We start from the raw sequence: 27,475 nt of genomic DNA, 5'->3' as shown, positions 1-27,475 counted from the left end.
GTACGAGCAATCGGGTGAGGAAGAGAGAAGCAGAATGGAAGCGAAATGCCTTCCAGGAGGTTCCCAAGCATAAAGAGCTGGACCTTCCTTTCGTTCTGTTGCTCTGGACGGGGGGGCGGAGGGGGGTGTAGAGTGGGTGGGTTGAGGATCGTGGTGGGGGAAGTAAAAGCTGTCGTAATTGAAACGCAGCCTAATCAGACTCATTACCATTTTTACCAATTTGCACCACCAAAGATGCTTATTAGGTAACTGTGTTTAATAAGCTGCTCTTTAGAAAACTCACTGTAATGAGCTCTTTAAAGTCAGACTTGAGCGTGATTACACACTGAAAGTGTTTTTGCAAAGCTGAAGCAGACTGGTGCATTAAACCATGTAGGATGTCATAATTAAGCAACACAATCTCAATGCTTCACACCAACAACAGTCGATGCTAAAAAGTATTCGTCGCTACTGATCATTGCAATTCAAGGATTTTTTTTTTTATCACTGGATATAAACTTAATTATGGAGATGTTTGCTTTTATTCTGCATAGACGGAGCTTTTTACTCGACGAGCACGCAAATACAGCCGACAGCCAGCAATTATGTTTATAAATAAAAACACTCTCGTGCTTACATTCACATTCACTAGAGATCGTCAGAGTAGGGATGGGACGAAACACTAATGCAATGTGAAATGGTAATTGGCACAGCTACGGACAGTCATTCATCTTACATATCAAGTTAAGACAATTTAAACTCAATTTAGATCTCCGTGTGGCAGTAATTCTCATCTTTGGATAGCAGGGTGCCATTTAACCCCTCATTTGGAAAAGACACGTCTTCCTCTGTTACTGTCTTTTCCAGGGCTACTGTCCACACATTTCACAGCTTGGCCACCCATGGCAGCAAATTACTGCTCTCCTCTAAATTCTTTAGAGTCCTCTGATCCAAGCAGATTATATTCTCATCAAAGGTGGAAAACGACTGTAAAAGAATGCGTTTTGAGATTTTAGGTACCACGTTGAGAAAACACCTTTCAGTGACGAGAGCTTTTGTTTGCAATCAATGACAAACGCAGAAGGTGGATAGCAACAGAGTCACTGCAGCTAGTAATTTAAATCAGCTGTTCTAAAGGAACAAATCGCGAGTGATTTTCAGTGAAAATCAAAAATGTGTTTTAAAATGATGGCCAATGGATTGAAAATTCCTGTTAATAATTACTCAAATTCAATAAAGCATTATTAATTTATTGGACGATCTAGAGTCAATAACTATAGTTTTGTATAGATTTCTAGAGGATTTAATGACCAGATCAACCTGGATGTCAAGGTAATATATTCTAATGTCTTGAACTATTGCAATTATATATATATATATATATATATACACACATATATTATCTGATTTGGTTAAGTGAATGAGACATCAATCCCACATGCAATCGGTTTTAAAATTTGAATCCAAATTAAATGTACACAATTTTAAGATTTTATATACGACACATTTATAATGGCATTTATGAGTATTTTACGGTGATGAAACCACTCACTCCCAAAAACATTTTAGCATTTTAAATTGTCTATTTTTCAGATGGACTTGTATTTAAGGTATTTCTAGTGTTGCTCCTTAGAATTTTATATTTATTGCATAAAAGACTCTTTATAATCTGATAGACGTTCTTAGATAGAAAGCATTTCAACCAGTTTGAATAATAAACTTGACTGCATTGTTTGATAATTACGATACATTTTGAATGCATGCCAATATAATAGATTTGCAGGCTCCAGCTTGAATTGACATTTTCTTTTGTAAAGTATCTCGAGATGATCTCGAAATTGGTTATTAGAAAAATAAACTGGGTTTAATTGAAATAAGCCAACTGCAATATATGGAAAAAAAAAAAAAAAACTTTAGTTACAAAGAAGATTTAAAAAGATGAATGACATCTGGCACTAATGCAGGCCATGAAGACAATGTCTAAGCATGGAAACAAGCATATTTTTATATATTTTTTTAACTTATGGCACAGTCTAAATTATTACCCACATCTGTTTGCAGACGTTTACATTAATAAAAGATGAAGACCTTCATTTTTTTATAGTCTGCTGTATATATGACAAATCAAAACTTCTGTCATTTTCCTCAGCGAGATTTCCATTTACTCTGTAGGACAGCCTGCTGTAGTGACTTGCACAATAGACCATGTCACTGCTGGCTGCACCTGTTAAAGCAAACAGATGGATACGATGATTATGTTAGATACATAATCACAAAGTCAACAGATTCTTCCACTCCTTATATATCAGAATGTAGGATGCTCAGTATGGTACCATTAGACCCCTTCCAGACTCACCAGTCCTGTTTAAAGTTTAATATCACATCAAAAGTTGTAATTTAAAGTATCTAAAAACAATCTAGCTCGGATCACAATTTGGACACAGTCTTGGTTCTTAAAGTAAACTAGCTCTATGAGAAGCAAACTCACTTTTTTTCCCCTCTCTACACAAATCTACACATTCCTAAGCCAAGACAATTCAATGTATACACTGTAGTCTGAAGATTCATTACTGAACTCATTACTTATCATTACTTATAATCATAATATATGATTACTTAAAATGATTCCTAAAGTTTTATCAAAACAGTAATTTAACTTCAAACACATTTTATACTTTGCTTTTATCAATTCAATTAGCCAACTATCACCATAGTGGTTTAGCAGTGAAGTCCAGGTTAGTGAGTGCTCCCCCATAAGTTCACCAATAATGTTAATAACCAGAGAAAGGTATATTAGAAATCTTTTCTTTTAGCAAGGGTTTATATTTGCTAACTCACTTGACTAAGTCAATAAATAGTTCAGTAGAAAACATACCTGGATCCAAAGATCTTAAATCATTCTACCAAACTCATAAGAGAATGGGTTCTGCATATTGTTATTCCAGTCATATTTCTCCAGGTACACGGAGGCTTTGCATTTCTTATTGCTTTATTTAATTAAGGTGGTCATCTTATGGCTTTAACAGATTTTCCATGTTCCAAGTGTGGTAGGTCTGTGCTTCTATTCACACAATTTATTTCATTTAATTTTCACAATACAGCTCTAAGCTCAGGTCTACAGTGTTCAGTCCAGCCAAATAAGAGGGGACAATTAGCTTTTTGTCAATTTCCTACTTGGGAGGGTGGGGAGTGGGTGGAGTAATAGACTTAAGTAATTTCTCACCAGAAATGAGCGCAATTAATTTGTTTTTGTCATACCTCTGTGATAAATTGTCCGTATGCGTATGAACAATCTCCAAAAATAGTATTTTCTCAAAAAGCATGTTTAATTCTTTTTAATGGTTTGAGACATGAATTTTTTCTGTTATGTCTTTGCTGCTACCCTGTGAATAATAGCTTAACTGTTGTTAATGTCTTGTCAGACACTCATGTGTGGTCAACAAGTCCTGGGCTGTAACAAGGTGAATGACACAGAAACCTGCCAAACTCTCATTTTAACAATCATTGCAACATTGGTACCAAGTTATCTCTGTTTCTTGTGCTTGGCTTACAAAATGGTATCAAACCACATGCTTTACCTAGAATTTAAGGTTAAAGCTTTTGCCAGCACAAAATGCTTCGAGCAAAAGAAAAGCTTTTTCTGTATAAAAGGATAAAAGTTTTTTTTTTTTTTTCTCTGTACAGAATTAGCTAGAACAGCCCTAAATTATGGTGAGTACTGGGCTATGAGTCAATCAAAACAGGGGGAATTGTGCTAATGTTGGCCTCATGCAAAAGCAAACTGCACAAGAGAACATTGTTAGCAGAAGCAAGATGTGAGTTGATTTAAGATTGTAGGTGTCAAGTCAGATTTATGTTTAGAAAGAAATGACACAGCAAAACACATTTTAGGTGAAGAGTTGTCAGAACATTATAATAACTAAATCGAGTTGTCTGTTGGAGCAGAATACTAAAGGGGCACTATTATGTAATAACTTTTTTGAGCTTTACATCATGTTACAATGTTATTCTGTCATCAAAAAACGTACCTGGAGGGTTGCCTCAATTTTTTTCATACATGTTTGAGAAATACTTTCATCTCCTGTGGGGCAACCACTCAGCTGTGCAAAACGCCTGGGTGCACCTAGCACCACTTTCAAGATGCAGCTCTTCCTCTGAGCTGCAGCTTCCAAGCTTTCGTACTTCCGCCTCACAAACCCCCCCCGCACCCCCCATTTAAAGCTCCTAAAGATTAGCTTGTTGCAATTAGCAAGCACCTGTTGGAACTTGTGCATCACCTGAGCACATTGTATGAACTACTTCTCAGTAATTCTGGTGAAAAAAATAGTTAAATGAGGACTGCTGTTGTGATAACTTTCTGAAGGCGAAGTTTCAGAAAGAGCAGGAGTTTGTAAAGAGACAAATACCCAATTTCAAGGTGTTAAATTACAAAGTCAAATTTCTTTTAAGTCATATTTGATAAATATAGCATTTTTATAACAACTGAAGTCAACAGTTACTTGATTGTGCAATAAAATGGCACTGTGCCTGGAAAATGCATAATACTGTTCCTTCTGCATCTTAAAGAGGCTCTGGATTTTGGATAAAACGTCCTATAGCAACTGCTTAAATCTTCATAATTAGCATTGTTTATTTTCTTATGATTCCAGAAACTGAATTTTGTATTTGGCAATTCTAAATCATTCCTGATATATTAAATGTTCCGTTTTAATTGAGAGGTGACCAACAGCAATGTTTTTTGTTTGCTTTCTTACAATGTGCATGTGGTTTTGAGTGTAAGGACATAAGACCTCTAAAGTCTTTGCAGCGCCATTTCTCAAGACTGCCTGTCACATAATTTCCCCTCTGAAAATACCCTGTCAAATCTTATGGGATGTGTTTCATTTATAGTAATAAGACGTTCAATAAAACAAGCTGATATTTTACTGCTGTTTACTTACATTAAAAGAAAAAAAAACATTGAAAGAGATAATGGATTTCTTATATAATCTGCACATAAAACTGCTTGATTAATTTGGAAAATAAGTTTGGCAACTACAAAGCTGCTAAAATCTTGAATCTTCCATTTAAAAAGTCACTGGTCAACTGTTCCCAGTGATCTTATATCACCAGGTCAAATACTGAAAAATTAAATGCATTAAATGTAAAAACTCCATATTTTGGTTCTCTGAACACATTAACCAATAGCTTGTACTTTGATGGTGTTGAGCTGAATAAAAATCAGAAAATATTTTAAATTATAATTAAACATTTGTTTTGATATTTTTGTATTTCATGTTTTTCAATATAATTTCTAAAACTTGATTTACAAAATTATTTACATTTTGTTTCCAGGATACTTTCAAAACATACAAAAAACTAAACAACACATTTCAAATAGAGTAGTGTAATGGTGTTAGCAATAAACTTAACAGTAAAATTATTATTCGTCTTAGTGATTAAGAAGGGTCTCTGCATAAATCCACAGTTACATTTCTGATACTCCATTTTATGGCACATTGATTTTTAAAAAAAAAACAAATCTGCAATAAACTCCTCTGGCTTTCCACGAGCTACGTTTCTCATTTTCCCCACTAATTCAGTAAATTGTGAGGTTGAGCTGTCATTTCTTTTTCTCAGCTAAGCTCATTAAATTATGACTCTTCAGGCCAAAAGGGCCCAAAGGCAACATCTTCCATTACTGCCCTAAGTACAGCAAAGTCTACACACATACTGAAAGAACGGACCCAGCACAGTCCAGTGGAACGTAAACACTGGTTTAATCCAAGTCAACTCCTGGAGACAGCCTTCAAAGTGTTACTGCAGTGCATCATTCTTAGGAATACTCAAATGGCTTGTTAGCTAAAAGAACACAACGATTTAATGCAAGCACTGGGTAAAACACGTTTAACCTTACAGCACAAACATAGGAAAAGCTGTAATTTTATAAGCCTGTGTGCATAGTCACTTCACTTCTTCAGGGATTACACACTTCAAGAGAGAGCAGAGGCAGATTGTAACCCTACTACGAGGGATCATTGACCAAAAGCTACTCACTAACATCTTTATAACGCAAAAGTTTAGCAGCTAAACAAGAAAAAGAGTTTAGCTGCCCCAAGGAAGAGAAAAACAAGCTCAACTCCTCGACTTTTACTTTAAAGCTGCACAGAGAGTCATGTGACTTTCACACCAGCAGGCCCGCTGGACATTCACAAATTATCCTGTTCACTGGACCAGGTTACAACTGTGATTAATTCCAACCATTAGACTTTATAACTGTAATAACCTGATTAAGAGAACACAGTGACATTATAAAGAATGTCATAATTCACAGTATTGGGGAAACTCAGTTTTTTTACAAGAAAAAGAGCCACTCAAAATGAACCGTAGTCCTTCTCTAACTAATGACATTTGCTATTCTGATTTAAATATAAACAACTTGATTGCTACCAATTTTTGTTAAGAATGTTTGTAATTCTATGACACCATGAGAATCACAAGCTTGCATATGTATTAAGGAAAAAGGCAACTTGTAGTTATCTTGTGGTTATACTTTGAAGTTACTCCTTAAGTTTCTGACTTTTAGTGACTAAGTGTTGTTGGGAATGAAACATGTCCACTTCAAGTCAATACTTCCAGACGATGTCATGTATTCACATCTATTAATGACCAACAATGAGAAAGTTTCTGATGGTAAAAGCAAATTTAAGCTTCTTATCCTTATGTCAGAAACTCATCACAAAGAAGGACCTTTAAGGTGATTTCCTAAATTGATTTCCACATCTGACCTTCAACAGCTAATTTTATTTAAACGCCATCAAGGTTATTTCATTGCTTCAGTAACGGCCTTCTATAGTACAAAATTCAAACAAAATTCAAACTAAACCCTAATTGAAAATACCCGAGCGAGCAGAAATAGGTTGCTTGTCTGCAATCGCTGTCAGAGACATTGTGAAGCTTTCTGTGGTTTCAACTGCAAAGTCTCAAAGAAGGTCACTTTTCCAACACAGGCCAGACAAAAGGTGAAATGAGACAACTGAAGCAATCTTAGGTCAATATGAAATAGAAATCTCTCAGCTATACTGTAATAAAGTTACTGAAGTGAAGTAGTGAAGCCATAAAGGGGAACTTTTACAAGGAAAGAGCTGTCGAGAAGATTGGTTCGCCTACTGGCAAACAATGCCTTCAAAGAGCTAAGCTGGCATGGCGAACACGGCACCAAGGAACTGAAGAAAGCATTTTCACTTTTAGCAAAAAGGATCGGGTTTAAAACAAATGCAAATTTATTTTTTTAACCAAGAAAAGCCTGTATACTGCCAAATAAATTCTGTATACTGTATTAATGTGGCGTTTAAGAGGGTTAAACATAAATAAAATAAACAATCTTTACCTGCTTAACATTGTGATAGTGTGACTTTTCCTGACTCTGCTTTGGATGTTTTGAGACCAGACAGAATTCTGGTATTTTAGAATGTTTATACTTTTATTTCAAAGTTCAACTTCCTGGTTGTGTTTTGGACAGAGAGTCTCACAATATTTGTAAGAAAAGGCACTGAAGATTTCTGGTTTTATTTAATAAATGTGACAGTGTTGAATGCTTGATAGTTTTGACTTGAATTCCAAAGAGAAAAAAGTGAAAACCAATGGTAAAAACATCTATCCAAATAAATACATAAAATCTCTGACATGATTGTGTTTGTGCAATCCTGATACTAGATATCCATTTACTCAGATACTCAGCCACTTCTACTGTATGTCTCTTTGGCACCATGCTGCCAGACACCAACACACAAGCTAAACAGGAATGGGAAGTGACTAAGCTTACAAAGATCCAGTTTGACAGAGAAAAAACTGTACACTCCAAGTCTGTTGCCCAACGGACTCAGTCAAGTGCCCTCAAGCACTTTATGATGCACATGTGCACTTAGAAAAAGAGCCAGGAATTCATAAATTTACCAAAACTTTTAGCCATTAAATTCTAATTAAAGGAAATTAATTAGCATTGTGCTTAAAAAGGTCAGCGCAACAATTTGCCCTTTCCGTCATTACGATATGTAAAACATGAAAAAAAAAAAAAAAAAAAAACGGAGTGCAACATCCATACAATGAGGACACTGTTCGATTTAGAAAGTTTTACGGAATATAGAAATTTTAAAGTTAGCCATTTTCAGTATTAGTGAGGTGTAGAAAAGTGAAGTTAGAGGAACAAGAAATGCTTTAGAGAGTTATTTAAAGGAGAAAAGATTTGCATTTGAAATTTGTTGGCCGTTTTCATTTAGTCGATGGACCCTTGTCATTACGCCCACTTTGTTTGCAATTTGGCTTGTTTTGTACCAATTGAGGATGTCTTATTAAACCTGAAAAAAGGGCAACATGTCGCTGAGCAGACATCAGGAGATATCTGGCAGCAAAGCTTTTTTGCTTTATGCTTTAACATTTTTTAAGACAATATGCTAAAGGTAGTATAAAATGTCAGTAATGAAACCCTGATTTACAGACTGCTCTCTCAAACATTTGGTGTGAGGTTACCTCAACTTCTATTACCAAAAAGAAAGAATAAACTGTCCTAGAAAAAAGGTCAAAGTGGATATTTTGAGTACATTTAAGAATAATTATTGTGTGTTACACCATGACCATAGCTTATTTCCAATTTGTTGCAAACACAAGATCAATAAAAAAAACTATTGCTGGAAAACCGAATTACCTATTCCTGCCACAGCTCTGAAAACTCATATGGTGGATACAGAGGGTTTCAAAGTTGTGATCCAGAGAAAACCATTGAACAAAAGTTGCATAAGTCATTGTGGTGACTGATGCAAGGACTAGTCACTTCACGCATTCAGCATTAGCTTCTGCCAGCCATATGAGCAGATAATGGTCTCAGAAATAATTTCAATGTGAATGGAAATATTCAGACACAGGACAAAGTTTCAACATTTGTAGCGCTTACTTTAAAAACAACTGGATCAAAACTCTGACATCAAACGCAAAACTGAGGCGTATTTAGGACACTTTTTAGTTTGTGCAATTCATCTCAAAGAATTATCTTGTATGGAAAAATGAATTGGAAGGGGAAGCAGAAAGGTAACCGACATCATAACAGGCGTAATGCGCACATGACATGCAATAATAAATAGGAATGACCTAATTCAGTCCCAAGAACCTGCTCATGCTCTTGAGCAATTTCTAAATTATTGATATTGGAGTAGCTGGCTGCAGTCATCTTTCTATGGTTTCTTGTTAGCTGCACCACATACTCTTGAGGCCTAGACACACTGCCTGCATGTAACTCTTCACGCACCAATCAGATTTTTATTTTTTTGGCTTCAACTCAATTGTTTCTCTACTGACCACTGGACCTGTGACATCAGGTATTCACGCGAGAGTACACAATGGAAATATCTCAAGAATAAACACAAGTAGGTCAGAGAGTAAACTCAAAGCTACAATTGCTGCTCACCAGACACAAACAAGATCAAGATTTAAGTTTTGTTAAGTTTTGTCTAACATCTTCCAGCTCTATTGTGTTGATTGTTGTAACTGCAGGACAAATCAAGTGCAAATCTTCTGGGACGTGTGGTTATTTAGTCTATAATAAATAAACACGACTTAAATTACACATTCTCATTTGGCTGTATGCATTGCATGTATTGTAGGACGTCACAGAAGCCCGAACTTGGCCTGACCCAGCCCCAATTTCAGGTCGAGCCCAGGCCACAAATCTAAACTCTGGCTGTAAGAGGTTGAGAGAAAAAATGTTTTCCTCTGCCTACATACCCCAGAATGCCGGACGATTCTGGATCAGACTTCAGTGAAATTCTAAGAATTGTATTTCTATTGATATTGTCAACATATGAATCATTAGCTGTAAAAATGCAGAGAATGAGTAAAGACCTAAGACTGTAACTCATGAGAGCTGTGGAACTGTTGCTATGGTTAAAAAAAGCTGATCAAGATTAAATCACTAAGTTTTCTCTGCATGGTGAAATACTTCCAGATCAATGACCAAGAATTATGATGAAAAAAAACTTTCCAAAGCAAACTGTGGTAAATATGAAGAGTCCGACTGAACCAACTGAAGGTGGACGAGAATGGGGATAGATAATATGAATAATTTATTTTTTTAAAATGTTAATTTCTAAAAAGTAAAATGACCATAAACACTTTATCATTTAGTTTTGTTTAATAATACTTTAAAAAAAAAAAAAAAAAAAAAAAAAACTATGGGAGCAGTCTAATATATCTTTCACAACAACTGATTAAGCAATCTGACCCGTTTCTGTTAAAAACAGAACATTTTTAAATTATCCACCAAGAAATGGAAATGATTCATGTGCAATTTCACTTACAGATAGAAATTGCACAAAGAGAAAAAAATATATAAAACCTCAATACAGAAAGATCCCAAAGCTGAGAATCAAACCAAGCTGCCCATCACTGTAAAACATCAGTGACAACAGCTGGGCCACCATACGACCATTGGTTGGGCTATGTTGAAACAAATCCAAAGACAATTAAAAACTAGGCTAGCAGAACGCATACGTTGCAATTGACCTTAGTCTTGTAACAGCATATTGTAAGGAGGCAAATCGTCCAGCCTTCTCACTGAGGTCTGTTGGAATTGAACATATCTAAACGTTTGGAAGAAGATGGAAAAATAAAGAAATTGTTGCTTTAAACAAAAGTAACAATTGTTTCATATTTCCACACAGCAGACCCCATTTACAATTAAGGACACAACAGTTTTTTAATCAATAAAGTCTGCTGTGAATTTGAGTACATTTGTTCAACTTGTACACAAATGAAATGTCATTTTATTAGTGGTAAGTGATATGTACAAATTAATACATTAGCAATAAAAATATATTTTTATAAATCTCTCAGTAAAATCTTAACAAATGTTACTAATTTGTTGTTCTGATTTGGTCTTGTGGTTTTTCCTAATTTTCCTGTTTCAGATTTTTCTGTTGCTTTTTGTGTGCAATTAATTTTGTCATTCAAGGAAACCACACTTTTTTTAAAAATCAAATTAAATATTTTTTTTTTTGCAATTAGCGTTCTGTTCTGTTGTTTAAAAAGGAAGATGCGTCCATCTCAATTTCAATCCAGATTGTTGACTGTTGCGGCTCTACACCTAAAACGTATCACCACTACGGAGTGCGTCTGTGTGAGTTTGTCTCATCACTGTTCTGACCCGACGAAGATCCAGGTAGGATTGAAACGTTAGCGATGAATGCTGCACAGTTTAAATGTGCAGGCACCTCTCTGTTCACATTATGTTACCATTTCATTAAGATCATCATTACACAAAAAAACAAATCTGTAGTTTCACCTTTAACTTTTGCTTTTAGTGGCTACTTCAACTTTTCCTCACAGTGCAGACCTGGCTGGTTGGAGCATATTTAGTTATTAGCAAAAGGTATATTACTGTAGCTCATTAGCATAATTGTTGTCTGCCTGCAGCATTATTTGCCAACATGTTGGAGTCTGCAGTACAAAACTAAATAAATAAAATGATAATCTATTTAATTTAACATAATTCTGGAAATTTCAGGAAATGTAAAAACATTTTTTGAAAAACAAAAGATATATGCAGCACTTATTTAAACTGTGTTGCAAAATATATTTCTATATACTGTAGAGCTGAAGGAAACTGTACAAAGAGAACAATGAAAACTGTAAATCACTGTGAGGCAGCCAGAAAAGAGACCAGCGTCTTCAGAGAGTTCAAAGCCTTCACACAAATGAGAGATATGCAAAGAAAATTATTCCGCACCATTCCTTAATAGATTATGAAATGAAGGAAAGAAAAAGGGTCAATTTGTGTCACAAAGCAATTGTGAAAAATAAATGAGATAATTAACAGAAATCAAGAGGAGCACATTTCAAATATGTCTCTGTTTTCTTTGTTCAACACAGCCTTTTTGTAATATCCATCCATTTCTCAGGTAAGACTCAAAGTCCTGCACAATAAATTACAAGTAAGAGAACGGATTGCCTCCTTTTCATTATGTGCAGTTCTTTATGTGGTTTTAAAAACATGGCGGTTCCACAATGTGCTACATTTGCATGTTCAGAATTCAACCAATTAAAAGCTAATTAATTAGACACAATTCTATTAAGAAACAAATCCCAGTCATCAATATACACAACCAAGGGTCACCCATTGCTTAAATGCGAATTGGCTCCTTGCACCACGTGGACTAAAGAATAGCACAATAGCACTATTGGAAGTCACAATAAACAGTGTGGCACGCATATATTTGTTGGAGCATGAACTCATCAGTGCTGATTGATTTTACTTCCATGGATAGAAAGCTGAGCCGTTGCTTCGACATACAGATCTCTATCAAGTGGACGCTTCTTGGAAAGATCTTAATTCCCCCTGGTGATTGTCATGTTATGGTAAACACTCTTGCGAATTCTTCCTGAAAACCGTCCTATTGTGTAAGAAAGAGAAGGCACACACACACACACACACACACACACACACACACACACCCTGACAAAATTAGCCTGATATATTAGTTTTTAGCCAAAGACGTGCACTTAACTGTGCATTGTGTATTTGATGTTTGTATATTAGCAGAGATGAACCCATCACGTGTCGGTACTCAATCTCACAAAAAAAAAAAAAAAAATTTTTGAGAACCTCTGTTCTTACTGAATGTCTAATACATTGTTGAACAATTTTCATATGGAATATTTATGAATATTTTCCTTAATAAACATTGACAATAAAAACATATATTTATGTAGAAATGAATATATATTAGGTTAGAAATGTAAAGTCTGTTTTAGGGCTGGTAAATGGGAGGAAGACAAGAAAGTAAAATAATGTCTAAATGAGCACATTTGGTCCTGCCACAACCACACATTTAGTAATAAGAATAAGCGTAAACAATTGTAATGATCCCCAGATAAGTTGAGAGTTACAAGCTGGGCTGAGGTCTCAACCACTTACAAATTGTTTGACACAGAAAAACAAAACAAAGGAACAGGGAAAATATGAACAAGTTATAAATGCAGAAATCATGGTGCATTCAGTAACTGCAGATCTCAGTTACCATCTGCTTTGACGCTTCCTATTGGTGCCAAAGTAAATTTTGCAGTCTTCTGTGCATTTGATCAACAATAGTTAAAAATGTTTAATTCTTATATTGACTAAAACTGAACTAGACATCAGAGAGTCTATAGAGTACAAAGTGAGCTTTCTGAGATATTTTTTCATTTGTGAAAAAAAAAAAATCTAAAAATTACACAAACATAAAAAAGACAATATAAAATATTGCAACTACACTGAACTCTCTTTAAATACAATTAAGAAAACAATTATGAATACCCTTGGCAGATTTAGGCTTAATTGTTTTGTTTGACCAATTTGTCTTTTTCTGATTTTAAGCAATATCTTTGGAGTGGCCAAGCCACGGTGCCAAATTGAATCTGTGAATCCTAAAGATTGACGTGACGGAAAGAAAACCTTTCAACCTCAAAGACTGGGAGCTCACCACTAAGGATATAAATCTTTGGTAGATACCAGTAGAAACATGCATGTTTTAAGGTTTTGATTGTATTGGCAACAGATATTTTTACTGATAATTGAAAAGAGGCACAAATAACATTTGAAATCCCAAATTGGTACAAAGCAAAAGGTTAAATAAAAACAGATCAACTATTTGTATGCTGATTTCTAATAAGAAACAAACTTCGTCTTTAAAGCAATTTTGAAGGATTTTTAGTTTCCAAATAATACTGAAATATTTTCAGAATCTTTAACCCGATATCATGAATCATTTCATGTCATGAGCAACATGCATTGTCTCACTCCTAATGCTTCATGGCGTCTCATTGCACGACTTGTATGTTTTCCTTACTACAGCCTTGTGTCTGCCTTGCACTTGGCAGCTTTCCCTGTGATACGCTGAATGTTTATAAAGGAAAGTGGGCAAACGGCCTCCTGGCAGAAAAACGGCATTAAAAAAAAATCATTTACTCCTCTGTTTATTTCTTAGGTTTTTGCCTTTGTTACGAGTTAGGTCCTTACCGTTAAATAAACTGTTAAATAAATCTGCCTGTGGGTAGTGCATGCTCCCTTGATGAGTTGTGAACGGCTAAACGGCGAACTGAAAGGATACTCGTCCACTTTGTACAAGGCAATTCATGCAGCCTTGTTCATTTGGGTATGCATGAAGAAACAATATCCTACTGGGAGCACTCCGAGTTTCAAACACTCGGGGTCAACTACACGAGCAGATTCCACATGTGTAGCCTGCGGCCGCTGAGGTTTGGAATCTACCTCCCTCCTGGCTGGGTGACGTTGCATGTTCTATTTCCAGACCAAGGGTTGAAGTGAGGCTGCGGGGAGTGTAACACTGACCTACATGACCTGTGGCCTAGAAAAGCAGCCTGAAGCACTGCACACTAAAAACTCCTCACTCCTTCTTCTGCAGTCTTACAAAGGATTCAAAACCTTTTTTTCCCCCCCTCTTTGCACATAGCATATGTCTTTTGATGCCAAATGATTTGCATCCTTTTTTTTTTTATTCACATCTTTGACTTGTCACTGCACACAGCCTAGTTGTCGGAACCCGATGCCCACTTGCTGAAGTCTCAAGTGGGAAGACGGAAAAGAAAGCCGAAGAGGAAAAACTGTTTTACTTTCAGGCCCAGTGTCTACAGGCCACATGTCTCCAGTCATCTGTCACTAGTTTACATACATACTATGACACTTCCCCTCTCAGTGGGAACCCGTTGTCACCACTCGCCCGCCAGCGAGGGCTTACTGGGTGCTAGATGGGTCTCCCCCAGGTACCTCGGGGGAGCCGCATTAGGCCTAACTGACAGACTGACAGCAGCACGCAGGCACACATGCACACAGTCCATCCCTTTTTTTCCAAACGGCGCTCCCTCCTCCTACAGCGCAACAGCTCACATTCTCCCAAGGCACACCACACTTTGCATAAAGCAGTGACTTTGCTTTACATCAATTTTTTTTTTTTTTTTTTTTTTTTTCCCAGACACAAAATTATTTTTCACCCCTCTAGCCTCTTCGTGCTACGTGGAAGTTTTGAAATGAATAATGGAAACAACAGAGCTGAAGACTCATGGGATCCATTTAAAGAGGCGATGCAGTCAGAGTTTGGGCTGCAAAAATATCACGCTCCACGTAAATGAGTCTGCTATTGTTCTGCACTTTATAGAACGGCTGCTTTAAACCATGTGCAGAGCAAATAGTGCCGAGAATGATGTGGTATAAACACATTTTCCCCTAATAAAAAGGGAATATTAGCGAGAGAAAAAACTAAATAAAAAAATAAAAAAAACAAGCTAAATGTAGTTAAATTGTTTGACAGTGAAAAAATAAAAAATAAAAATAAAAATCTGTGACTTAACTGGCCAAGATGCACTGCAAAGCTCTATTACTCTGCAGATTTAATGTTAAATGCTGAAGAACACACAACATGCAGGACCGGTCAAGAGGACAAATGGATTTATTTCCTCCATGAACGCAAGAGTTTAAGCCATGTTTAACTCTTCTCAGCAAAAGCCACAACTTGGTATTTCCACCCCAGCTTCCCAGGTCCTTACAATGGAAGTCCTCAGGAGCAGCCACGTCAAGTCAACACAACTCCCTGAGGTGATTTTCTGATAATGAACACAAAAGAAGTGTCGACCCTCACAAAGCCCACCGACGACTGTAAACCCTCCAGTGCTCATTTTTGCCCCGTTTTTTTTTCCCCCCTCAATTAAATTAATTAAATATGGGGTGGACGCTAAAAGGGATTATCAAAAAAACATGTTCAGAAATTATTCAAATACACAAAAGACTGCAGTACATCACTGGAGATGCAATAGTCCGGACCTGAAAAACACAATATTTCTCGGACCTGTCAACACAACTTATCTAACCACAATCAGACCTCAGAAACAACACTCTTCACTTCAAATGCTGTTACTGATAGAAGACATTTCAACATTGATTGTGTTTTTTGTTTTTTTTTAGGTTCTGTTGAGGTGTTTAAAAATCAAGCCAGAGGAAACATGAACAGTGGAACAAGTTATTTAAAGCAAAATACCTTTGTCTCTACAAAAACTCCTGCTCTTTCTGAAATTCCATCTTTAGGAAGTTATCACAACAGCATTCCTCCATTAACCCTTTAACATACAAACTTACTAGCGCTGCATTAAGAAGCAGCTCTGATAATGAGCTCAGCTGATGCGCAGCTCCATCAGGTGTTTGTTAATTGCTGCTGGCTGGCTAGTCTGAAGGAACTGAGCAGGGGAATCGTGGGGCAGGGCTACTCTGAGGCAGCAGCTCGGAAGATTGGAAAGTGCAGCGCTGCGTCTCAAAGGCAGCGTTGGTTCCAACCAGGCGCTTTGCACATCTGAATGGCTGCCAAGGGAAATTGAAGGATTTCTCAAACATGCATTAAAGGATCAGGGCAACACTCCACGTATGTTTTCGATAAGGGAATAACATTGTAACATGATGTAAAAAGTCAATTTAAGCAGACAATAGGAAGGCTGAATGGAGGACAGCAAAGTTGCTCCATATCATTTTTCGGCTCGATTTGTAGATGTTACCAGACATTTGGTAATATCAGTGCGTTCTTACCAAAAGTTAAACACAATGAGGTTTTTAGTTTGTTTTTAAACAAACTCCTGGGTGTATGCTGCAAGTTTAGGCCAAATGTCTTTCTGTAGCCAGGCTTGTGTTTAATTGAGGGGTGTGGGAAAGTAAGCAAATAAAAAAAAAAAACTTAAAAAAAACAATGTTGGGCAATTATCAAGACGTCTTATCAAAATACAGTTTAAACTTCAGATATTTCTGCGTTCAGTGGTACAGAAAACACAAAAATTACATGATTTTATCCTCTGCTGGTTTAGAACATCACGTCATCTTGTCACATTTACATTTGGTACTCCTGACCTAGTCACATTGACCAACAAACGGAGTGAAAGCTCATATAGGGTTTTTGTATTGTACGATTTTGGTTTGCTTGGAGATTTCTGTCTGAAAAGGAACTGAAACCACCCAAGAAAGTTACGCTTAAACTTATGAACCGACTCGGACCAGTGTAAACAAACCATTAACTAGATGTTAATGTAAGCATCTGCAATCTTTAGGGTATCCACAGGGAACCTGCTCTTTTGACTATGATAGGCCGCACTAACAGCAATGTTTGCTTCCCTTTTCCTTTTGTTTTAAAATAGTGAAAGCCTGTTTTATTGCAACTCCTACCTTACATAGCGACATGATGTGGCCATAAATATTTAATATCACTGCAGGAAGGCGAGAAAAAAAATATTTGAACACTAATTGTATTTCCCCTTGTAGCTCTGAGAGAAATTGGAATTGGTGTAAATTGCTACAGGCATGTCAAAGTTTTAAAGAAACCCGAAATTGGCAAAAAAAAAAAAAGAAATTCTTAGTGGGTCATCTTGATTTCTGAAACTGATTCACATATGGGTATACCTAACAAAAAAGCAAATAAATATTTGTCCTTTCTTTATCTAAATGCCCTACCGCCCAGCCTTTCTTCAGCACAGACTGGCATGGTCATGTCACCATGCCACTGTAGACACCAGCTGCCTCGCCATAGCCTGACACCTTAAACCTCCATGACGGCACACAGAAACACACACACGCACGCACACACACACACACACACACACCCCTCTATCCCTCCTTCTATTCCCTCCAGGCATCCTCGTCCCCCTCCTCTCTACACCATCAGGCAAACCCCAACCCGTCCTCTCGTCGCTGGCACTCGAGGCTCCCTCTGCTCGCGCCTGGCACGGTGCCAACCTGTCAGCCACCCAACGCCACAGAGGATGAATGAATCACTAAGAACTTTGAGAAAAGCACTGATCGCTCACATCTCATCTGATCAGCGCTTCAGCTAATTGTCTCAAATTGATATTTAAGACAATTAACAGTGGAGCGGGGAAGTGGGGAGGGGGGTTAGAAATCGGAGGAAGAGAACGAGTCAAAAGATGAGCTTTTATATTCACACGCATGCTTTTGAATGTCGATGAAAGTTAATCCAAGCATGTATTTTAATACATGAATTATAAGAGTATAATAGACTATTACTAGAACCGCAAAGTGATTCGGTGTAATGTGCAAACAGTACATTCAAAGCGAGTTATTATTCCTGTCTAAATTTTAAAGGAATCAAAAGACAGCTCTCTCAAGTGTCCTCATAAATAAAGGAGATACTTTGAAATAGATTAATTTAAATTAGCACAAAAGAACAGGTAAGTTCAAAGACTCCACATTAAAGCTAACTGGGCATGTTATGCAAGTCAAATTCCCTACAAGTTTCCGCTATGTCGATGTTCATTTTCAACTCCTACATCTCCTTTACAACCTCTGAACTGTGGCTGCCCACTGCTGGTCAGCAGACTGAATGAAGGTTTCTATATCCCCCCCCCCTGCAAAGCAAACAAATTTGAATGCTGGGGACTATTGGTGGTCATGCAGGTGAAAAACTTAAACACCCTTCATTGATCTCAATAAGTTGATAATGTTTTAAAAATTTAGTTGGCAAGCTATGACTAAATTTGGAATGTGGTTATCCAATGTTTCTTAATAAAAAATAGTAAAACGATAATATGTTGCATCTTTCTGTTGAAAGCTGCCAGTTTGTGTTATACATTTTTGGTTGTGATGTTTTCTGTATTTACTGTGATGTCATCAAACTTTTACCTAACGTTATAACATTAAAAAAATCATCTGCCTACAGCTAACAAATACATTTCAATTAATATTTTTTTTACTCACACACCTTTTTTTTTTAATTTCTCTGCAATGATGTATTCAGTTACCACATTAATCAGACAAAGAAGATAAATTATTTTTCTATAATCATGAAAGGCTTGCTTTTTCACAATATGAGCAGTTTTTACAAAAAAAAAAGAAGAAACGCCTTGAAAGAAGGACAGGAACAGTGGCCTCTCCTCACCAAGGTTATTCAGTGATAAGCAACAGTACTCAGGCAGACAATGACAGCCCAAAGTGGGAGCTATTTTCAAAAGTCGCTAAATTGTAGAATTTGTTAATCATACTCTCAGAGTGTTGGGTCCTCGCACCCTAAGAGTGACAAGATGTTATCCGTTTAAAGACGAAAATTGTAGGTGTGGAATCAGATTTGGACATGTAGTCATTTCATACAGGTGAATAAAATGCTCATGCTGTCATCCGGAGCCGTCGACAGCTCCTGCATTCAGTCCATGTGCGTGCAACAACATACGATTGATGCTATCTGCCAGAATGTACAAACATGGATTATAAAACTATTTGAATAGGATGTAAAAAAAAAAAAAAAAAAAGACTGCCATTGCAAATTATGAAACATCTAAAATAATCAGTCTTAATTATACATTGAATACACATTTGAACTGCAGTTTTTAGCTAAATAAGTCCTTATAAATGCCCATTTATTTTGGTCACTTGACAAGAAAAAAAAAATCTAGAACTTTGCATCACTAATTAAAATGTAAACAGTGTAATGAGGACATCAGTGATTTAGGCAAACGTCTCTCTGGCTGCCACAGGGGATATGATAATTACAGAGGCGAATCTATGAATGCACATGAATCTCCTACAAGTCCAGATTAAAAGCCTTAGTGCTAAACCTAGTTTGGTACACCTGGGGATTGTCTATTCTAGCCAATCCCCAAAAGGCTCTGAGCTGCCTCGTCTTCTTATGAGTGCAGAGACACCTCATGTGAGGGAGATGAAACAAAGCCTCTGTTTCAGCATGTTGGAAAGGGGAAGGAACAAGGCGTTTGAGGCAACAAATGCAGCACTTTGAGTAAATAATACGCCAGCCAATGGCCTGAATAAAGCAGCCCTGCCCATGCAACACACTTTGTGGTACTGTTACAATCACAATGAGCCCTGCATTCTGGAAGGACGCCGTTTTCTTTTAAGTATGATCACATGTGTGGACTATTTGTTTTAAGCAAAGGAAAGCAATGGTGACCGTAGCTGAACTAGCTCAGGTCGGACATTGTACATAAAAGGTAATAGAAGTTTAAAACAGTTAAACTTTTCCAAGCCATTTTAATGAGATGCCAGAAAAAGTGCCACTGAGATTAGAATGTCACCTTCCACACCCTTTCCTGTGTACTGCAGTTCAGCTGGCTTAGAAAAGGACTCGTATGCTTTTTCCTCACTTGCAAAGACAAATTGGGCTGTTTGGCCGACGTGGAAATCTCAACCTTAAGGAAAATGTCTACTTCCTCTCAGGAATACACCAGAGGACTGCTGCCCGCCAAGTACGGTAACTGCTAAAATAACATGCTAAACACAGCTTAAAATGTCAACTCTGCAAAAACTGTTAAACATCAACTGCTCTCACACACATTCACACAGAACCGTCGCTGAATCATCTGCTGCTGTGCACTGCTGATAAGCTGGGTGAAAGCCTGCTAATGCAAATTGCCCTGTTTTGAAATATTCTGGGATAAGGTAAAGCTACATAAAAACTACAGCTGGTTAGCCACAAACTCTGTTGGGTTATGCAGCTGCCTGTAGGCAGACAACTCGAACAGATAGCCCAGTAGTTTATCGGCTAATTTCAGATTGTCATATTTGTGTTATTTTATATAAAAAAAAATACCTATCTTAAAAACTACTAGTAAATCTTACGTTTTAGTTAAAGCCTGTTTGTACAAATAGCTTGCAAATTACAGCATTACATTTATAAAAAATACTACATTATTTTTACAACTTTATGAAAGTTTTCTTTTTAAAACAAATGCAATAAGGCTGTTATACTTCTTTATTTTGTGTTTACATTTTTGTGTTTTTACTATGATACTTTGGAATTTACACACTCTTTTCCTAACTTAAAATTCTCACATATACCCCGTTTGTGCTATATGATACAATAATATACAGCTCTAAAAATAAATAACAGTTTTTATTTAAAATTTCTGGTTTCCTCTATTTGTTGTTTTAGGTATGCGTTTCAGTGAGAATCACTTTTTACCTTTCATATAAAAATATAAGAATTTCTGGCTTTCATTTGCAGAAAATGGGAAAAATGTTGAAAACAAAAAAAGTGCAATGTTTTCACAGGATCAAATAACGCAAAGGAGGCTAGTTCATATGAATTTCTAAACACAGAATATATATTTTCACTTTGAGAGAGTTAAGAAATCAGTGTTCAGTGAATAGCTCAGATTTTCAGCATTTTGGCAAGCCATCCATTTATCTTTAGCATTGCTGCTGGTTTCAGGTGACTACCAAACAGTGTGTCATTAAATAGAAAGACATGTGCTTGTAATGGAATTCAGCAGATACAGGAACGGAAAGGCTTCCATACATGTACTGTTGCTAAGTTCAGAAAAATTTGCAGTGTTCTCCTACTTTATTTATTTTATTATTATTATTATTTATTATTTTTTTTTTGCTGGACTCTATAAAGTTCTATTTCAAACAGGCAGGACAGATTTTAGTACTATATTATCCAACCTACAATTATTTGCCCTGTAAAATCAATTAAAATTAATTTGTAATTTCCTTTTACTATAAGGACTGAATTACATGTAGCTACAAGCAGTCAAATGTAGGCACATGCATTTAAAAATGTCTATGCCATATGCTGTCACTCAGAGGAAAAAAAAAAACAAAACAAAAAAAACAAGTCTGAGCAGACAGTCACTGTGTCTAAATGAGATGGTGGTAGGAGGAGGAGGGGAAGGAAAAGGGAGGATGTCAAGGATTCATGGTCCTTCATCTTTGCAGTAGAGCAAACACGTCCCTCAGTATAGCAACAGACAGCTGCCTCCACCTTCTAATGCAGTCCAACTTAAATCACTGCGAGAATTGTCAGTGTAGAGAGAAAACGCACAAAGATAACATAGCAGGCTGCCATGAGGGAAACGACAGAGATGTGGAAACAAGAAAAGGAGAGACATAGACAAAGAGAGAGGAGGGAGGGGAAACGTGTTGAAATACTGGAGTTTTTTTTTTTTTTTTCTTAGTCTGACTCCTATGAGGACTCTTGCTTTTTATATGTATAAAAAAACAACAAAGACACCACTTAACATATTTCCTTAAAGCTGACAATGCTGCTCTGATCAGATTTAATATAGTCACTCACAACGAGATTTTTTTTTTTTTTTTGTAACTGCGGTTCTATAGATCCATGTGAAAAGATTTAACATTTCATCAATTTACAAAGCTTCTGCAGTGAGCGACATCAGTGTTAGCCTTTAATTGTCATTGCTGAAGTGTCACGCCTGTTGTGTACATTTTTTCCCTTTATTTTTAGGGACGCGAGATGCTGCACACTTTAGAATATAGACAGAACACTTAGAGACACTAAATTGCTTGGCAAGGGCATGTCAAGTTATTAATTCAAAGATTTATTTAGGACTCGCATTGCTGACTTTTTCTGTTTGTGCTTTGTTGCATCTGGAAACAATAGACTAATGTAATATTCCTGGTAGATAAATAAGCAAGCAAGCATTTATTTGATTAAAAGTGAATATTTAAAGTGTCAAATTTCACTTTAATATTTCACTCCCAATCTGACTACATAACACTGAACCAGAAAATCATCTTTCAACAAGATTTTCTTTTGTTACTTCAACTGCCTAAAAGTAAAACAAACATCTTTACCTTGTTAATATTAGCCATCACTCTTTACAAGAAAATGTGACAAACATTGAAAAGGGTGACAAAAACATGGGGGGGCGGGGGGGTTCAGCATCTGTTGCTGACTTTTTTTTACCCCCCTCCCCCCCTCTAAGGTTTATGTCAAGCAGAAGCTGGAATTGTTAACGCAGATGTTGTCTTTTCAGAAATAAACATCGCTGCCAGCGTTCCTTCTATGCACATCCGAGGTGTCTGGGGTTAAGTAAGGATCTGCAAGAATCGCCTAACGCTCTGCAGGAGCTCAGGCGTGGAACCCTTCAGGAGACTGAACTCTGAAATATATGCTCAGGCACTTCTTAATTATTAGGGGTCAAATACTGAGAAGTCTGAGAAACCAAAAACGTATTTAAAAAGTTGCTTTTTTTGTGTATTTTTTTTCTCTGAAAACAGTACTTGTCTCAAGATTTGATGAGAAACTAGAAAGTTGAAATACATCCGTTTTAATTAATTAACCCACTAAAAATCAAAAATAGTAAATCTGCAGAGAACAGCAGGACAAACTAAAATATAAACAGGAACACATATGTTCCTACAGTCTTAGGAGCCAATATCAAAATTCAGTTCAATAAAAATACCCATCACACATGCATGGCAAAACACAAATAGAACGATACATTCAAAATACAAGCAACCAAATTTAATATCCACTTTACAAAAAACAAATTACAACAAAACACTTACACATAATGAATGTGATGGTAATGTACTTTTTTTTAACTACTGGATGACAGATGCTGGAATGCAGTTTTTTTTTTTTTTTTGAAGAGGAATGAAAACACACTTCAGCTCACTGATGGCAATGTTTAATTTCCTCTCAGAGCAAAACATGCAAATGAACTGCAAGAACACAATTAAGTGAGTTGTTCATAACTGGGAGGTGGAGAAAAGGTTCACACAGGACAAAGTGTTTGCAGGGGGAGAGAATTCGCACAACTTGTTACGTACCTCTCTCCCCCCACACACACCCATACACACACACACACACACACATACACACACACACACACACACACACCCACTACCAGACTTTGTGTCCATTTACTGGCTTGTCACAAATAATTACCGCTGGAACAAAGAATGAGAACTATTCCTGACATATGAAGCGATATGTGTGAGCAGAGGTTTTCTGATTTTATTTCGACTTGTGTTTGAAAGACAACTGAAAACACTCATCCCTTGTTTAAAAGTCAACTTAAATGGGACTTTATTGTTATGGTATATTTTGGTTTACTGTCATTTTTCTGTGTGTATAATAACTAATTGAACTGAAGTGCAATTATTGCACATCGATAACTGTGAACATCAAACAGTAAGTCTACACTCTAAATAACTAGCTTAAATATTCAAATAGATTATGAGCTTTTCTGCATCATTAAGCTGGTAAAATGTATCAAAGGAACTAGGGTGAGCAATATATGATATTTAAAACAAAGATGTGAAAGCAATCCTCTACCAATAGCATAAAAATAATTTGGATTTAAAATGTGTTTATTAATGCAAATTTAAATGCATTCATGTTTTTTTTTTTAGATTTATGCATGCACAAAGGTTTGAGAAGTTGAACAGCACTTCTAGAAACAACAAGCAAAATTAAAATGAAGGCAACTGCTTCTGTGAACTCAAATTGAAATAACTGAAAATGCCATTTGTCTGAAATCAATAACACACCATCCTCTCATATCTCTGATCATTAAGATATCAACCATGTGTTAAAGAAACTTACTAGGATGAACCATGCACACAAAAAAGACAATAAAAATACTGCAATGACAGCTTTTCTCCTCCCAAAATATAACAAATAACAAAAAAAAAATATAACAATGAAGATAATTGCAAATTGAACATAGGCCTACCATAAATACTGCTGCTAGTGATCATGTCTTCAAGCCTAAAAACAAAAGGAGAGGGGGGAAAAAACAGCAGAATCGGAATTTTCACGAGGTGGAATTCCAAAGGTTGCTTCTCATTACAGCCACTTTCTTCCCTATCAGATTTCACAACTTGAAACAAAAAGGCTCCGTTGTCCTTTTCCTTACGCGCTCATTTTAGCCGAATAATTAAGGATAAGCTAAAAGAAAGAAAAAAATGAAATCAATAAAATTAATTTCAAAAAATAAAATAAAATAATCCCGGGGACAGAGACGCGCGTGCAGGGGCTGTCACTTCTTGCGCTGAGTTGAAACTAGAGAATAGGAAGCATGTGAGGCTCTGTAGATGACATAAAACACACATTCTTCAAGCCGCCCATTAAGAGGAAGAGGCTAAAGCAGCGTGAAGCCCCCCTCCTCCCTTTACGTTTAAAATAGATTACTTGCCAGCAGTTGTCCCACTAAGAGCGCAATGACAGCCCATCTTTCTATTAACCTCCCGCCTGCAGTTCCAGCGGCCACTTTTATTCAGGCTGACATGCAAAAACTTCCCAATGCAGGAAAGTTATTTAGTGAAAGAAAGCCTGGATCCAGCCCTCAAACTACGCAGAGTGCCGCGTCAATAAAGTAGGTTCCAACTTCAAAATCATGTACCTCGCTTTTTTTTATTTTTTTATTTTTCTAATGCGTGCCATTTCGTGTGGGAAATAATAGTAAAATATATATATGAAACACGCAGGATTGAGCGTCCGCAGACGGACAGCGCTGCAGCCCTCTGATGCGCGGCACGGTCTCTCAGCGCTTCCACGGAGCTGCTCAGTTTCTCTTTCTATAATTTGTTCGCATCACTGGCAGACGGAGCGGGACTCACCTGTGTGAGGTGACAGGGCAGTCACAGTTTACGGGACCATCGATCCGCGGAACGCAGGGACGAACACGGGACTCGCCGCGATCAAGCGAAGCTGCTCTCGATTTGAAACCATTCCAAGTTAGTCAGGGAAAGACTGACCACAGCCTCTGCCATGTTGGAATTCCAAATCCTGGACAGCTGCTCCACTGACTGAAGGCAGCACGCCGCGCCACTGCGCATGTTCCGTCCGGTGAGAGCCAAATTCAAAGAAAGTCACCCCCAATGGGCAGCAGTTAAATATATTCAACGACCCGTGCGTGTTTTAGGAATTAGAAACCTAAAAAGGGCTTATTATATAGATTTAAAAAAAAATGAAAAAAAAATTATATATATATATATATATATATATATATATATATATATATATATATATATATATATATATATATATATATATATATATATATATATATATATATATATATTATTTTTTTTTATTTTTTATTTTTTCATATGATTAAATATTTTTAGTCAAAAATCAAAGTGCATGATTTTAAACTTAAATTTGTTTGGATTCTATTTTCAAATTTAATCAAATAAAATCACTATCAAAAGTTTTCCTCTCATATCTCGCCACCCTCCACATTTTAGATACTCTTTTTTTTTTTTGTGTGTGTGTACGTTTGTAAAAATTGCTCACAAACTGTTAGCGGTTCAACGGAACGGAACTCCGGTCCTCAACGGCCACTGTCCTGCAGTTTTTAGATGTGCCACAGGTACAAAACACTTGAATGAAATGGCTTAATTACCTAGTTCTTGTGTAGATCAGTTCTCCAGAGCCTTGCTAATGACCTAATTATCCTATTCAGGTGTGGTGCAGCAGAGACACATCTAAAAGTTGCAGGGCAGTGGCCCTCCAGGACTGGAGTTTGACACACATGCTTTGAACAAGTGTTGTAATTTCACACATGTGGAGTCTATGGGAATTTGCCACTGTTGTGTTGAGGTGGTGGTGCCCACTGATAGACGCTGAGAACATGGTGAATGGCTGATGTTCTTTGTGTGGAACAGCACTCCATTTTAACAAACCCAAAAATCGCAGATGTCTTCATGTGCCCTTAAAGAATTGCCATTGTCAGTGGCTGTCTGTATTTTGAAGGAGGGTTTTCAACATTGACCTCACAATTTGATTTATGATGTTACAAGACACCTCTTTGTCCGAATTCATCAAAATTACTAATTTGCATGTGATAAGAAAATTATGTAAGTGGGACAATGAATTGAGGTTCATATAGAAAACAGTGTCTCCCACATTCAAAGCAATTGTTATTCACAGATTTCATTGCTAGCAGGAAGAAAATAAATCTAAAATGATGTGGTGTGTAGCAACAGGGAAACACCTAAACATGCTGGACTGCAGTAGCCCCTGGGGACCAGGGTGGGGGACCCATGTGCTGCAGCATCAGATACACAGCAGATTTAAACAGGAACATTAGTTAACAAAAGCTAAAGAAAAGCAAGACATCCAAGAAATTATATGTTCAGGCAAAACACTAACATGTACTTGTGAAAAGTGTGATTTTTGACCTGGTGTCGGTTAATTAAAACCCAGTTACAGAGTGAGATATATATTTTTATTATACTCATACCTTAATAATGATCATTCTTGTGACGGATCTCTTTATTTTACTGAATACCTTGAAAGAGACAGTTGGTCCCTTTAATACACTAGGGAGACCAAAGAGACCCTGGTTTGACACATTATGTGAGGTTTGGCCCCAAAAGTTGCATTATGCTCCTTCATCTCCATACCCAAGGCCCTGGAAAAGATTCATTGATTCAGCCTTCAGCGCTCCCTTGGCTGCAACATGCTAATTCCATCTGCCCTAACTCTTTGGAGAAATCATAAGGCAGGACAGGGAGCAGCCACTGAACTGCACCTGGAAATGACACTTTCAACACATCCACTCAAGCTGTATTTTAAAGTACCATGCATTTCATATTAGTAAGCTATACAACAAAGAGACAGGAAGAGTGAGGGGACAGAGATTCTGCTGTAGGGCATTAGAAGACGCCAGCATTCATCAGATAATTCATATGCTCACATGGCTCGAGTAGAAGTGA

The 27,475-nt window shown here is 36.8% G+C and overlaps 1 protein-coding gene across 1 annotated transcript in view; it reads right to left on the bottom strand.

Annotated features, from left to right (window-relative positions):
• The window catches only part of fign (fidgetin), a 34,561-nt gene extending 8,876 nt beyond the window's left edge, over positions 1–25,685 (bottom strand). Inside the window, exon 1 of the mRNA XM_014976124.2 lies at positions 25,373–25,685. The gene's annotated coding sequence lies outside the window, so the exon portion shown is untranslated. The remainder of the gene's footprint in view (positions 1–25,372) is intronic.
• Positions 25,686–27,475: the final 1,790 nt, after the last annotated feature.

This window comes from Poecilia mexicana, unplaced genomic scaffold (assembly GCF_051168715.1).
Source record: "Poecilia mexicana isolate PSO_F unplaced genomic scaffold, ASM5116871v1 scaffold_2, whole genome shotgun sequence".
NCBI lineage: Eukaryota > Metazoa > Chordata > Actinopteri > Cyprinodontiformes > Poeciliidae > Poecilia > Poecilia mexicana.
This window is presented reverse-complemented; position numbering and strand designations above follow the sequence as displayed.